Source organism: Miscanthus floridulus, chromosome 17 (genome assembly GCF_019320115.1).
Source record: "Miscanthus floridulus cultivar M001 chromosome 17, ASM1932011v1, whole genome shotgun sequence".
Taxonomy (NCBI): Eukaryota; Viridiplantae; Streptophyta; class Magnoliopsida; order Poales; family Poaceae; genus Miscanthus; species Miscanthus floridulus.
In genome coordinates this window covers 104,116,013-104,130,507 of record NC_089596.1, presented here as the reverse complement: position 1 = coordinate 104,130,507, position 14,495 = coordinate 104,116,013, and positions in this window count along the sequence as shown.

Here is a 14,495-nt window from a genome sequence, read left to right as displayed (position 1 = left end):
GGTGTTAGCTTACAGCTATGACCTCTCTACTAGAGTCTAACTTAGGCCTTATTTAGTTCTTCCTCTAAAGTTTAGTCTCTATCATATCGAATGTTTGGACACATGCATGGAGTATTAAATATAGACTAAAAATAACTAATTGCACATATGACGACTAATTTAAGCCTAATTAGTCCATGATTTTATAATATGTTGCTACAGTAAGCATACGCTAATGACGGATTAATTAGGCTTAATAAATTCGTCTCGTGGATTACTGAGGACTTCTGTAATTTGTTTTATTAATATTATCCGAGCACTCCCATGTGACACCCCGATGTGGCACTCCTAAACTTTAGCCCCTGGATTTAAACACCACCTTATACGGTGTAGCTGCTTTATTCTATCATCAGTTTCGACATTTTGAATTTACCACTTCTTTTTATAAATATAAACGGTGGGCGTCCGCCCTACCTTCCCTCAGGTGAGCACCACACCTAGGAGTCCGATCTCCGGCAGCGGCTTAGCCACGCAGGTCGTCCGAGCAACGGAGCAACGAGCGAGCGAAACAGACGGCGACAGGATCGAAGACGAAGCGAAGCAGAGGGCGTCCGCGCTGCTGGGCCATCCGGTAGACAATGCATTAGCGGCTTGGCCCATTCAATCACGTGGCCCAGAGCAAAAGTCCTTAGGGCAAGCAGACTAGGAGCAGTGGCACCGCGCTCCCAGCCTCCCGTCGCGCTCGCTCAGCGATTCGGCGCCTTCGCTCCGCCCCACGCGCCCGCGCTGCTCACCCGCTTGGCTAGTGGCCGCTCCAATCCTCCACGGCTCCACCTCGACGCTCGTGCCACGCCGTTGCACCGCCCTACGCCACGTTGGGACCGGGAACTGACCAGAGTCTGGAGGCGGCGCCCTGCCGCTGCGCGCCTGCACCCGGTGCTGATGGATGGGGGAGGAGGAGATGAAGCTGGAGTCGGCGATGATGATGGGTCTAACAGAGGCACGAGTAGGCCGGTAGCTCCAACTCCATTGAGTCAAAAGAGACATAAGAAACTAGGTATTACCTTTAAACCATTGCAAATTGGTGGCTTAACTACTTGTTCATGAGTTCATCCTTATACGACATTGTCATTATTAAGATATAATTATTACGTGATACACCTATATATATACACGGCGTATATACATAGCTAGACCGATATATCGGTCAAGTTCATATGTACATAGCGGTCTGCCCTACCTCATTTTTTCGGCTGACTCCGCCACTGTGTACACCTAACACCTACCAGTCTATTTTGAAATAAATGCATTATTGAAATATGTTTTATATATGACGAATAAGTCTATAGATTTAGTTAAAGCTCCTTTTCCTTTTATATTTGGCGGCTAGTGCCGACCATTACATGGCCAAAGTCTAAACAGTGAGTACATCCTACGACTTGGTGGAACCACATTTGGGAAACCCATCCAGTCTAAGACCTCGCTTCACGTTCCATTACGAAAACAAACTATCGTTTATTTTGTATTTTTGGGGCCTCAAAACAAGTATTTTGTGTTCACACGTGATGGTGGTTTCTTCGAAATTTAAGGGATACGGCATGCACTGGGAGGTGCAGCCGTGCAGGCCCTTGGCAACAGTGACTGTACTCCCATTTGCTGCAGCCACGCTTCGGTTGGTAGCAGCGTGTGCTGTCGTGCAGAGTTGCAACGCCAACGCACCATTTCGTTGACCCGCGCCTCAACCAGATATTTCTCTCGAGGGCCCGTACCAGTGCACCACCACAGCCACAGTGACCTCCGCGTCGCTCGCAGTCAAGGACGCACTGGTTACACATTTGATTCACTCAGCTTGTCATTACTGTAATTAGTACCGTTCCCGTGCTAACGCTACAGCTTTATTTTAAAGATGTACATGAAAACAATCAAACAATAATTTTTTTTTCAGAGTTCACCTTTCACATAATTGTATATTACCATGTATATACGATCCAGAAAACACTTACACGTAAGAAGACATAATAAAGTTATTTTTCATATTAACCATATAATTTATGATCTGCCTAAATCTTTAAACTTGTCTTGGAGATCTTCATAGCCACTTCATGCAAACTTCATCCCAAATAATCAAAGATGTCATACCAAGCTTCTTAAAGTAGATACAGCTTCTTAAAGTAACTCTATAATTCACTTTTGATAAATGAAAGAAAAAGTTGTATTTGATCTTTTTTTAAATTAAATAGTAGATATAGTCGTAAATATATGTGCGTAACCGCGATGGATATTTAACTGGTTGTTCCTCGGTTTCTCCCTCTCTTCCATTTTTTTTTTTCTTCAGATGATTTTCGGGTATTAGAAAGCTAACTAATGAAAATTTTTGGACAAAAGAAAAAAAACATTTCTTCTTGGTATAATCAACTGATTTATCAAGTAAGTTCTAAGTACTTCATCTGTCTTAAATTGTAAGTCGTTCTAGTTTTTCTAGATACATACTCCTCCATTCTAAATTATAAGTCATTTTGACTTTTTGGTTCATCTATTTTGCTATGTATGTAGATATATTATTATAACAAAATAGATGTACCAAAAAAATCAAAGTGACTTATAATTTAAAATAGAAGAAGTAGTTTTTACTATGTATATAGACATAATGTATATTTAGGTGCATAACAAAAGCTATATATCTAAAAATTAGAACAAAACTAATTGTCTCTAGCTTGCGTGTTCTATTTTATAATGGTCTTTTATTTTCATAATCACGTGTTAAGTCGGTTCGTTTATTTTGTAAACTCGGTCGGAGCGTGTAGTGTGTTACTTTTGTAACACAGTGGTCCAACTCCTCTCTTTAGAGGATGAAACCGGATATTTCTTCTATTTTTTAAAAAAAATATGTTTAGATACATAGCAAAATGGATATACCAAAAAAATTAAAGTGACTTATAATTTGGAATGGAGAAAATAGTTTTTACTATGTATATAGACATAATGTATATTTAGGTGCATAGCAAAAGCTATATATCTAAAAATTAGAACAAAACTAATTGTCTCTAGCTTGCGTGTTCTATTTCATAATGGCCTTTTATTTTTATAATCACATGTTAAGTCGGTTCGTTTATTTTGTAAACTCGATCGGGGTGTGTAGTGTGTTACTTTTGTAACACAGTGGTCTAACTCCTCTCTTTGAAGGATGAAACCTGATATTTCTTCTACTTTTTTAAAAAAAATAGGCAAAACCAAATGTGCTAAACCTCTTCATCGATCTCCTCTCTATGGGCCCGGATTGTAAGTGACCCATTTTGTTTCCTTGTCTAGGGTGCCACCGTTGGCATTTTATGAGAAGAAAGGGGTAGACCTTTCCAGGTTTAGCCACGTTGTAGACGCTCCACTGCTCCTACTGATGCATGGAGTCACCAAATCAGGTCCCACGTGTTCTTAATGGAAACATGCGAGTGGGTATGTTGGCAGGTCTGTCGCCATTCCTTATTGACGTAATACCAGAATGACACGGAGAGTTTTGGAAGGGGCGCGTCAGATGGGGCCGGGCTCGGCGTGGGTTTTTCCATTATAATGACAATTCTAGAAATTGCCTTGATCGGAGTCACGGATCCCTCCTTCTTATTTGTCTTGATTGACTTTCATATTTGCCTTGATTGACTTTCATTGGTTTCCATTTTACCGTAGCCTGCGGGATGTGTGAGGCGTGCGTTGAAGCCATGGTGGGGGAGATCCAAATAACGTTGGCCATTGGATCAAGTTGAAGCCTATGAAAAAGGATTAGGAGCCATAGATTTTAATGATACGGTAATCCTGGGTATAATTTCGTTGGTGCACAATGGTTGTAGTCTCTCAGCGGGGTCTTTTTTTGGGAGACCTAGTATAGTTTTGATTGGTCCCTTACAGTAGAGATACCAGAACGGCACGGAGAGTTTTAGAAGGGGCGCGCTAGATGGGGCCGGGCTCGACGTGGGTTTTTCCATTATAATGAAAATTTTGGAAATTACCTTGATTGGAGTCACAGATCCCTCCTTCCTATTTGCCTTGATTGATTTCCATATTTGCCTTGATTGACTTCCATTGGTTTGCATTTTACCGTAGCCTGCGGGATGTGTGAGGCGTGCGTTGAAGCCTGGGATGGGGAGATCTAAATAACGTTGGCCATTGAATCAAGTTGAAGCCTGTGAAAATGGATTAGGAGCCATAGATTTTAATGATACGGTAATCCTAAATACAATTTCGTTGGTGCACAATGGTTATATTCTCTCAGTGGGGGACTTTTTTTGAGAGACCTAGTATAATTTTGATTGGTCCCTTATAGTAGAGAAGATAACACCATACTACTAGGCTTTTTTTACAACAACACGTACTCCATATGTCATAACGATCAGAACAGAGTACATAGTTTTGAGATTGTACATACCAAAGAACAGAGGAGTAGCTCCCTACCTACCAGAGAAGAGTCAACGGAATGACTCAAATAAAATAGCATATCCTCTTGGGTATCTGTCGCTGTTGATGAACATGATCTATTTTCTTCTAGAGAAAACACAGGTGTTGATGGCCTCATCGGGAGCGCCAGACTACGACAGAAATATGGCCACGATGGAGACATCGAGGATCCTCTTTGTTGCAATCCGATAGCACAGTCAGCGCTCCCCTTGATTGCCTGATCGGCCTGTGTCTACGAGGATTTGAGATCTTGAGTCATCGATCTTGTATGAGTTTCACCTGACTCAAGAGTCTAGCGCTACTTCTCCTAACTAGTATAGTGCTTGGGCTAACGCTACGACTTCAGTTCAAGGATGTACATGGAAACAACCAAACAACGATTTTTTCCAGAGTTCAACTTTCACACAATTGTATATGACCATGTATATACAATCCGGGAAACACTTACACATAACAAGGCATAATAAAGTTATTTCTCGCATTAACCATATAATTTACAATCTACCTAAGTCCTTAAAAATGTCTTGTAGATCTTCATGGTCACTTCATGCAAACTTTGTCCCACGTGTTTTTGATGGAAACATGCGAGTGGGTATGTTGTTGACCTTTCTAGGTTTAGCCACGCTACAGACGCTCCACTGCTCCTACTGATGCGTGGGGTCACCAAACCAGGTCCCACGTGTTCTTGATAGAAACATGTGAGTGGGTATGTTGGTAGGTGTGGGGGTATGGTCCCCAGTATCCACAAGACAAGACATGGGCCGCACCATCAGAGATGGCCCAGCCCATAAGATCAAGGCGTGCACGGCGCTGCTCGGCGTGCACCGCAAGATATTTTATAGTACCAAATAGGCTACTTTCCTTGTAACCCTACCCCTCCAGAGTATATAAGGAGAGGCAGGGGTCCCCTAGTGGACATGATCCATACATCTCAATGCAATATATCAAAACACAGGATGTCGGTATTATGTCATACTAACGGCCGAACCTGCTAAATCTTGTGTCTTGGTGCTTGTAATACCATCTCGCTCCTGATCTCGCTCACCTCTACGACAAATCTATCATCGTGGGATACCCCTCAGTGGACTGTCGAGCATCTTTTGTCGATAGTTGGCGCGCTAGATAGGGGTGTACGTATGATCCATGGTGAGCCAGATGGACCTCAAATCAACAGCGCGTTCTCGTCATCAATCTCATGGAGATCCATGCCGGTCCACGATGATGATTCATCGCTGGCTACATCTGCCCCCACGACAGCAGATCTGACCTTAGAACCACCTTTGAGGTCACCTTCATCAATAACTCACCACCTACTTCCTCGCTACCAGAGGAGGCATATCAACAACGACGATCTGATCATATCCATTAATCGGGTCAGTCCGAAGCTCATTGATTGCCTCTCCATCGCTGAATTGGCTCTAGACACTCTGGTTCAGCATCGACCACCTTCCGATCCAGATTTATCAGAGGCTGCTCAGGAAACTCCAGGGGTTACAGCCCTACCCTTTGGGTTCACCAATGTCGTCGCCACCTTCTAAGATGCCCTAAGGGGCAAATTCATCAACTAGGTTGAAGATGTCCATCCTCTTGCCGACCAGATAGCGCCATACGCCGCCGATCAGTTGTTCAGTCTAAAGCTAAGTCACGCTTTAATATTTTCCTAAATATTCTCCAATCTCTGTATATCGCCATGATGTTTCTCTAAACTGTTTTCTCTATGTTTGCTCTCCAAACGATTTTCTGAACCGCCAAACAGTCACGTTGATGCTCGGACGCCTCTAGAGACGGCCCTGTCTTCGGCTCCTCCCTACACGTGCTACGGGCTCATGCTCTACATTATGGGTGGTCGGCAGTGGCTCCTTGGTCATGCCTGTTCCTCCTACACGTTCATAGGCTCCGCGCTCAACATTATGGACTATGGGCTAGCTAGGGCTAGAGACTCAGCTACACACTAACTGGTCAGGCGGTTTATATTAAATATAAATACATCTTCGCTCCAACTGATCGCCAAGCTACACATACTATTTTTTCTCTAGAGTTCATATATTTTTACATCTTGTACTACCCGTTCTACATGTTTGTATTGTAGGGTCATCGTCTAGGTGATCGGATCTCCTAGTGCTCGGACTTCACCACCGATCAACTGGTCAGACCGCTTGGTCCATGGACTCCATCACTGACCAGTTGATCGAGCTATTCACCAATCGCTTCTACTCAATGCTCACTTCGCTGCCGATCAATTGACCAGACTATTTGTCGCTCGTGCTTCATCGCTAGATACGTCGGTTACTCCTCGACGCTTGAATTCTTCGTGCTCAAAGACTAAGTGGGCACACTTCACCTTGCGGACATCGCTAACGCTGTTAGGACTCCTCGGTGCTCGGTCATCGCCAGCGACGCTGGGGACTCCTCGCTCCCCAGTGCTCGGTTGTCGCCAGTGACACTAGGGACTCCTCGCTCCTTGGTGCTCGATCATCGCCAGCGACATTGGGGACTCCTCACTCCTTGGTGCTCGAACATCGCCAGCGACGCCGGGGACTCCACCATCCTCAGTGCTTGGACATCGCTAATGACGCCGGGGACTCCTCGCTCCTCGATGCTCGGTCATCGCCAGCAACGCTAGGGACTCCTCACTCCTCGGTGCTCGGTCATCGCCTGTGACATCAGGGACTCCTCCCTTCTCGGTGCTCGGACATCACCAGTGACGCCGAGGACTCCTCACTCCTCGGTGCTCGGTCATCGCCAGCGACGCCGAGGAATCCTCGCTCCTCGATGCTCGGTCATCGCCAGCGATGCTAGGGACTCCTCGCTCCTCAGTGCTTGGTCATCGCCAGTGACATCGAGGACTCCTCGCTCCTCGGTGCTCGGACATCGCCAGTGACACCAGGGACTCCTCGCTCCTCGGTGCTCGGACATCGCCAACGATGTCGGGACTCCTCAATCCTCAGTGCTCGGACATCATCAGTGATGCCGGGGACTCCTCGTTCCTCAATGCTCTGTCATCGCTAGCGATGCCTGACTCCTCGGTGCTTGGACATCACCAGCGACGCCAGGGACTCCTCCCTCCTCGGTGCTCGAACATCACCAGCAATGCCGAGGAGTCCTCGCTCCTCGGTGCTCGATCATTGCCAGCGATGTCGGGGACTCCTCGATGCTCGGTCATCGCCAACGACGTCGGGGACTCCTCGCTCCTCGATGCTCAGACATCGACAGCAACACCAGGGACTCCTCGCTCCAAGGTGCTCGGTCATCGCCAGCGACGCTAGGGACTCCTCGGTGCTCAGACATCACCAGCGATGCCGGGGACTCCTTACTCCTTGGTGCTCAGTCATCGCCAGCGACATTGGGGACTCCTTGCTCCTTGGTGCTCGGACATCGCCAGCAATGCCGAGGACTCCTCGCTCCTTGGTGCTCAAACATCACCAGCAAAGTCAGGACTCCTCGCTCCTCGGTGCTCAGACATCGCCAGCTACGTCGGGGACTCCTCGGTGCTTAGATCTTGCTATGTCTCATTGGTGTGCTATCAAGCTGCTCCATGCTATTCGGATCAGGGTGCTGATCTTAGGCATCACGTCTAGGGTCTAGATGTGCACATGTCAGATGACATCAGTAAGCTTTCAGACTTCTTTTTCTTTGACCCTGCTATAAGATTCAATCTTCATCTTCCAGCAGGCTCGGGGACTAAGTGGGCACACTTCACCTTGCGATGAATGTGCGCTTTTCTCATCTCGTGGCTACGCCCGGGGACTGGCTACCTGCTCGGCTGGTCTTATACTTTCTGACCCTAGCACCACATGACTACGTCACCTACTGTTAGGCTCGGGGACTAGCTATGGGGGTATGGCCTCCGGTATCCATAAGACAAGACATGGGCCACACCATCAGATGTGGCCCAACCCATAAGATCAAGGCATGCACGACGCTGCTCAACGTGCACTGCAAGATATTGTATAGTACCAAATAGGCTATTTTCCTTATAACCCTACCCCTCCGGAGTATATAAGGAGAGGCAATGGTCCTCTAGTGGACACGATCCATACATCTCAATGCAATACATCAGAACACAGGATGTAGGTATTAGTCATACTAATAGCCAAACCTGTCTAAATCTTGTGTCTTGGTGCTTGTATTATCATCTCGCTCTAGATCTCGCTCACCTCTATGACAAATCTACCATTGTGGGATACCCCTCGGTGGACTGTCGAGCATCTTTTATCGACAGCAGGGTCTGTCGCCATTTCTTATTGACGCAATACTAGAATGACACAGAGAGTTTTGGAAGGGGCGTGTTAGATGGGGCTAGGCTCGGCATGGGTTTTTTCATTATAATGACAATTCTGGAAATTGCCTTGATCGGAGTCACGGATCCCTCCTTCCTATTTGCCTTGATTGACTTCTATATTTGCCTTGATTGACTTCCATTGGTTTCCATTTTACCATAGCCTACGGGATGTGTGAGGCATGCATTGAAGCTAAAAGCATCTAGGCCCCTAGTTGGGTTTTGGTGATTAATAACAATACATGATTACTGTGACTAACGTATGTTTTGCAGAAACAATTGAGTTAGGTCATGGTAATAGAGATCGATTGGGCAATCAAGGTTGTCATGCCCCTACGATGGAAATTGTTTTGGTTTTCAAAGGATGGACGACAAGGTTAAGGATGAACTAGTTCTAAGTATCGATTAGAGTTGGAGAGACACTTAGAGTAGTTTAGGACTTTGTTTTTCCTTTGGCCATACTATTAAGGGGGCTATGAATGGGTAGCTTGACCTAGGTGAGTCTAGTGAGTTAGGTGTGGTGCACACTTGTTGAAACTAGCACTAGGTAGCTCTATAACAGCCCTTTGATCCAATGGAGCAAATTTCATTCACATATGTTCGAGAGTTGGAAGTGAATGGAGGGTCAAATACTGATCGGACGCTGGCTCAGAGTTCGGTCAGTTCATTTGAGCAAGGTGAAAGTGTCAGGAAGTGACCGGACACTGCGAGGTCATGTCACTAGATGCTGAGGGCCAACGTCCGGTCGACTCTAGTAAGGTCCTAGAGATGGAGAATCCTGATCGGACATGTCCGGTCAAAGCTGACCGGACGATGATTAGGTTCCGGTTACTGACCGGACGCTGCTCAGCAAGTGACCGGACTCTAGAGGTCCAGCATCCGGTCAACATCAGTAAGGTTCCAGTGAGGGGAAAATGTGACCGGACGTGTTCGGTCAGTGTTGATCGGACACTGCCAGCGTCTGGTTAACTCTTAACGACTAGAGCTCTGGGTATACTGACCGGTGCGTCCGGTCAACATGACCGAAGCGTCCGATAACCCCCGTAGAGACACATAACGGTTTGTTTTTTAGCTGGTGTTATAAATACAACCTCCGCTCGTGTGGGGGTACTTTTTGCTCATTTCAACAGCTGAGAAACACCTTAGAGAGTGCCAAGAAGAGCAAGATCCTAGTGATGTGATTGAGATTTGAGAATCCCAAAGAGAGCCCTCATTAGTGAAGATCAAGAGTAGCAAAGTGTGCATCCACCTTCTCATTAGGCTTGTCATGGTCAAGTGAGAGTTCATGCTTGTTACTCTTGGTGATCGCCATCACCTAGACGGCTTGGTGGAGATTGGGAGTTCAGTGATCACCCGACGGAGCTTGTGGGTGACCCAACTCAAGTTGTGAGCAGTTGTGGGTGATTCACCAAGATGGAGTGTCGAAGAATCAACCTATAGAGAGCACTTGATCCTTACACGGATCAAGGGGGAGCTACACCCTTGCACGGGTGCTCCAACAAGGACTAGTGGGGAGTGGTGACTCTCCGATACCTCAGCAAAACATCGCCGCGTTCCTCCTTCTCTATTAACTTTGAGCATTTACTTTGTGCAATTCAATTCTTGTCTTTACATTCATAGAATTGCCATGCTAGAGTAGGATTAGAACTTAGGTTGTAAGTCTTTTGTGCGGTAGAACAATTAGAAACACTATCTAGACACAAGGGGTTAATTGGGCTAACCATTGGATTTAATTATTGCAAAGAAATTTAGAATTGGCCCAATTCACCCCCCTCTTAGACATCTTGATCCTTTCAATTGGTATCAAAGCCTCGTGCTCATGTATTTAGGTTTAACCGCCTAGAGCAAGATGTCTCATGGCGATGGACCTCCTCCTATCTTTGAGGGAGATGACTTTCCTTATTGGAAAATTCACATGGATGCGTATCTAGAGGCTCTAGATGTTGGTATACTTAGAGCCGCCTCACAAGGCTTCCTAAAACCTCAGGATGCTACTAACCTATAAGGTGATGAGGTGAATTATGAGAAGTGGAATGCAAAGGCTCAAAACACCATCTTTAGAGGCCTTTGCAAAGATGTGTTCAATCGGGTGAGGAACCACAAAGACGCCCATGTACTATGGTCAGACGTTTGTGCATTCCATGAGGGAACTAAGAGTGAGCATGAAGAATGCTATCATCTTATCATAAAAAAGCTCAACTCTTTTGAAATGCTTCCTAAGGAATATGCTAATAAAATGTATTCATGTTTGAATGTTCTTGTAGAGGAAGTTAATGGGCTTGGACTCACTCAAATGCAACCATCCGATGTTGTAAGAAAGATCTTGAGTGTCCTCCCTATTGACAAATATGGGCATATTGTGATCGTGCTACATCAAGGTGATCTTTCCACCGCTACACCGACACAAATCTTGGGAAAGATCAATGCGCATGACATGTACATGCACATCACGCCACAAGATGGCTCATCCTCTACCAAGAAGAAAGATAAGGACTTAGCATTCAAAGCTAGCCAAGAGATGGGCAAGGCAAGACTTGAGTATGAGAGCTCAAGTGATGGTGAAGTTGATGATGAAAGTCTTGCTCTCATGGTGAAGAAGACCGCCAATATGCTAAAGAAGCTCAACAAGAGTGGCATCAAGTTTGATGGCAAGAAGAAGTTCTTCACTAGCTCTAGAAGGAAGCCAATCTCCAAGATGGATTGCTTCAATTGTGGAGAACTTGGTCATCTAGCACAACAATGCGCTAAGCCCAAGAAAGACAAGTTCAAGAACAAATACAAGGGCAAGAAAGATGACTCAAGTAATGAAGAAGAAGAAGAGAAGAAGAAGAACAAGCCATACAAGAAGAGAGATGGCAAGAAGAGGGATTTCCATAAGAAGAAGAAGAAGAGTGGAAAGGCATACATTGTCGGTGATTGGCTCATGGATATTGATTCATCTAGTGCCTCATCCGATGATGATAGTGACAACGAGAAGGTGGCCGCAATTGTTATCAACTCTTCATTATCTTCATCGCCACCACCACCATCATCTTCTACACACCTATGCCTTATGGCCAAGGGTGACCACAAGGTATCAAACAATGATGATAGTAGTGATGATGAGCATGCTAGTGATGATGATAGTGATAGTGATGATGATGAATATGAATCACCTACTTATGATGATCTTGCTAGATTGCTAAAACAATACACTAAGATCATTATAAAAACTAGAGCTAAAAATGAGAAGCTAGAGGATAAAAATGATGCACTTTTAGCTAAATGTGATATAGCCGAAAAGACTAGTGTTGAGCTTAGAGAAGCAAATGATGCTATAACATCCAAACTCAAGGAGCTCAAATCTTCTAAGAAAGAGCTTAAAGATAAATATGATAAACTTGAGAGGATACATAATGAGCTCATCACTTGCCATAACAAGCTAAGAGAAGAATATACCACTCTTAAGGTTAATCATGATACTCTTGTTATTGCTCAAGAATTCTTATCCAATGAGTCACATGATGTTACTAACGATGTTAAGATTGATATAGCTACATCATGTGATGACTTGATTATTGAGAGAATTGAGCAAAGTTCTAGTAGCAAGGGCAAGCAAGTGGTTGAAGCCGACGATTATGATGAGTTTATCAAGCTCAAGAATGACAATGAAAAGCTTAAGAAAGATCTTGAAGAACTCAAAACCACCAAGTCTATTGTGCTAGAAACTATTGTTCATGATGATGGTTTGATTCTTAAGAATGAGAAGCTCAAGGATGAGAACAAGAAGCTCAAGGAAGAGAAGAACAACGATGCTCTCAAGGAAGACAACAAGAAGCTCAAGTTGGAGAAAGAGCATCTTAAGATTGGATTGAGCAAGTTCACTAGAGGCAAGCATCTTCAAAGTGAGCTACTAATGAACACCATCATGAAGATGGATAGAAGTGGCATTGGGTACTTGGTAAATCAAGAGAAGAAGGCTCAAGCTCAACAACAACATAAGTACAAGCCAAAGCCAAAGAGATGTTTTGAGTGTGGACAAGAAGGCCACTTTGCTCATGAGTGCCAAACTCCACCACCACAACCCTTGCCCAAGCATGCTAGACCTTTTGCCTTCAATGCTCACTACATGCTTAGAAAGGATTCTAGTGGAAAGATGAAAGTGATATTCTTAGGTCCTCCCAATAAGAATAGGCCTAAGAAAATTTGGGTTGTAAAGTTACTTGTTGAGAAGGTGAAGGGCCCTCAATAAGTTTGGATTCCTAAAGCTTGATCTCTTATGTGTAGGTGAACTACAAGACTAGTGGAAGTTATTGGATTATTGATAGTGGTTGCACACAACATATGACCGGTGATCCTCGTATGTTCACCTCACTAGATGAAGAAGTAGATGGGCAAGAGAGAATCACATTTGGAGATAACTCAAAGGGCAAGGTCAAAGGATTGGGCAAAGTGGCAATATCAAATGATCATTCCATCTCCAATGTGCTATATGTTGCTTCATTGAGTTTCAACTTGCTATCCGTTGGACAATTGTGTGATCTTGGCTTCTAATGCTTGTTTACCGAGAAGGAGGTTGTTGTATCCAAGAAGGATGATGATAATGTGATATTCAAAGGATTTAGATACAACAACCTATATCTAGTGGACTTCATCTCCGAAGATGCAAACTTGAAGACATGCCTATTCACCAAAACAATACTCAAGTGGCTATGGCATAGAAGACTTGCTCATGTTGGGATGAGCTTACTCAAGAAGCTTATGAAGAATGATTTGGTGAGACGGTTGAAGGATGTGAAATTTGAGAAGGATAAGCTTTGTAGTGTATGTCAAGCCGGTAAGCAAGTTGCAAATACCCATCCAACAAAAGCTTTCATGTCATCGCAAGAGTGCTAGAACTCCTTTACATGGATTTATTTGAACCAACAACAAACAAGAGTTTGGGAGGAAATCTTTATTGTCTTGTGATTGTTGATGATTATTCAAGGTATACATGGGTATTCTTCCTTTATGACAAATCTAAAGTTGCATCTTGTTTCAAGAAGTTTGCCAAGAGAGCACAAAATGAATTTGAAGTGAAGCTCAAGAAGATAAGAAGTGACAATGGGAAAGAATTTGATAACACAAACATAGAAGCTTATTGTGATGAAGTTGAAATCAAACATGAAGTCTCCGTAACATATACTCCTCAACAAAATAGTGTAGTTGAGAGGAAGAACCAGACATTGATCACTCTTGCAAGAACATTGCTTGATGAGTACAACACCCTCGAAGCTCTATGGGTGGAAGCAATCAACACCGCATGCTATGCATCCAACCGCCTATTCCTTCAAAAGTTTCTTAGCAAGACACCTTATGAGTTGCTTAATGGGAAGAAGCTAGACGTCTCCTTCTTTAGGGTGTTTGGTTGCAAATGCTACATCTACAAGAAGCGGCAACACCTAGGGAAGTTTTAAAGACGTTGTGATATTGGTTTTCTTATTGGTTACTCATCAAAGTCCAAAACATATAGAGTATTTAATCATGCCACCAGCTTGGTTGAAGAAATATATGATGTGGAATTTGATGAATCTAATGGCTCCCAAAGAGCACATAAGAATCTTGATGATGTAGGTGATGAACTATTGAGGGAGACTATAAAGAACATTCAGGTTGGAGACATCAAGCCTAAAGATGATAAAGATGATGTACAAGTGATTGATCCACCTTCTTCATCAAGCGTGCCACAAGATGGTGAAAAGGATAGGAGAGTAGAAAATGAAGACACTCATGTCTCCCATGAACAAATTGTGGTACAAGCACAAGATGTTGATGC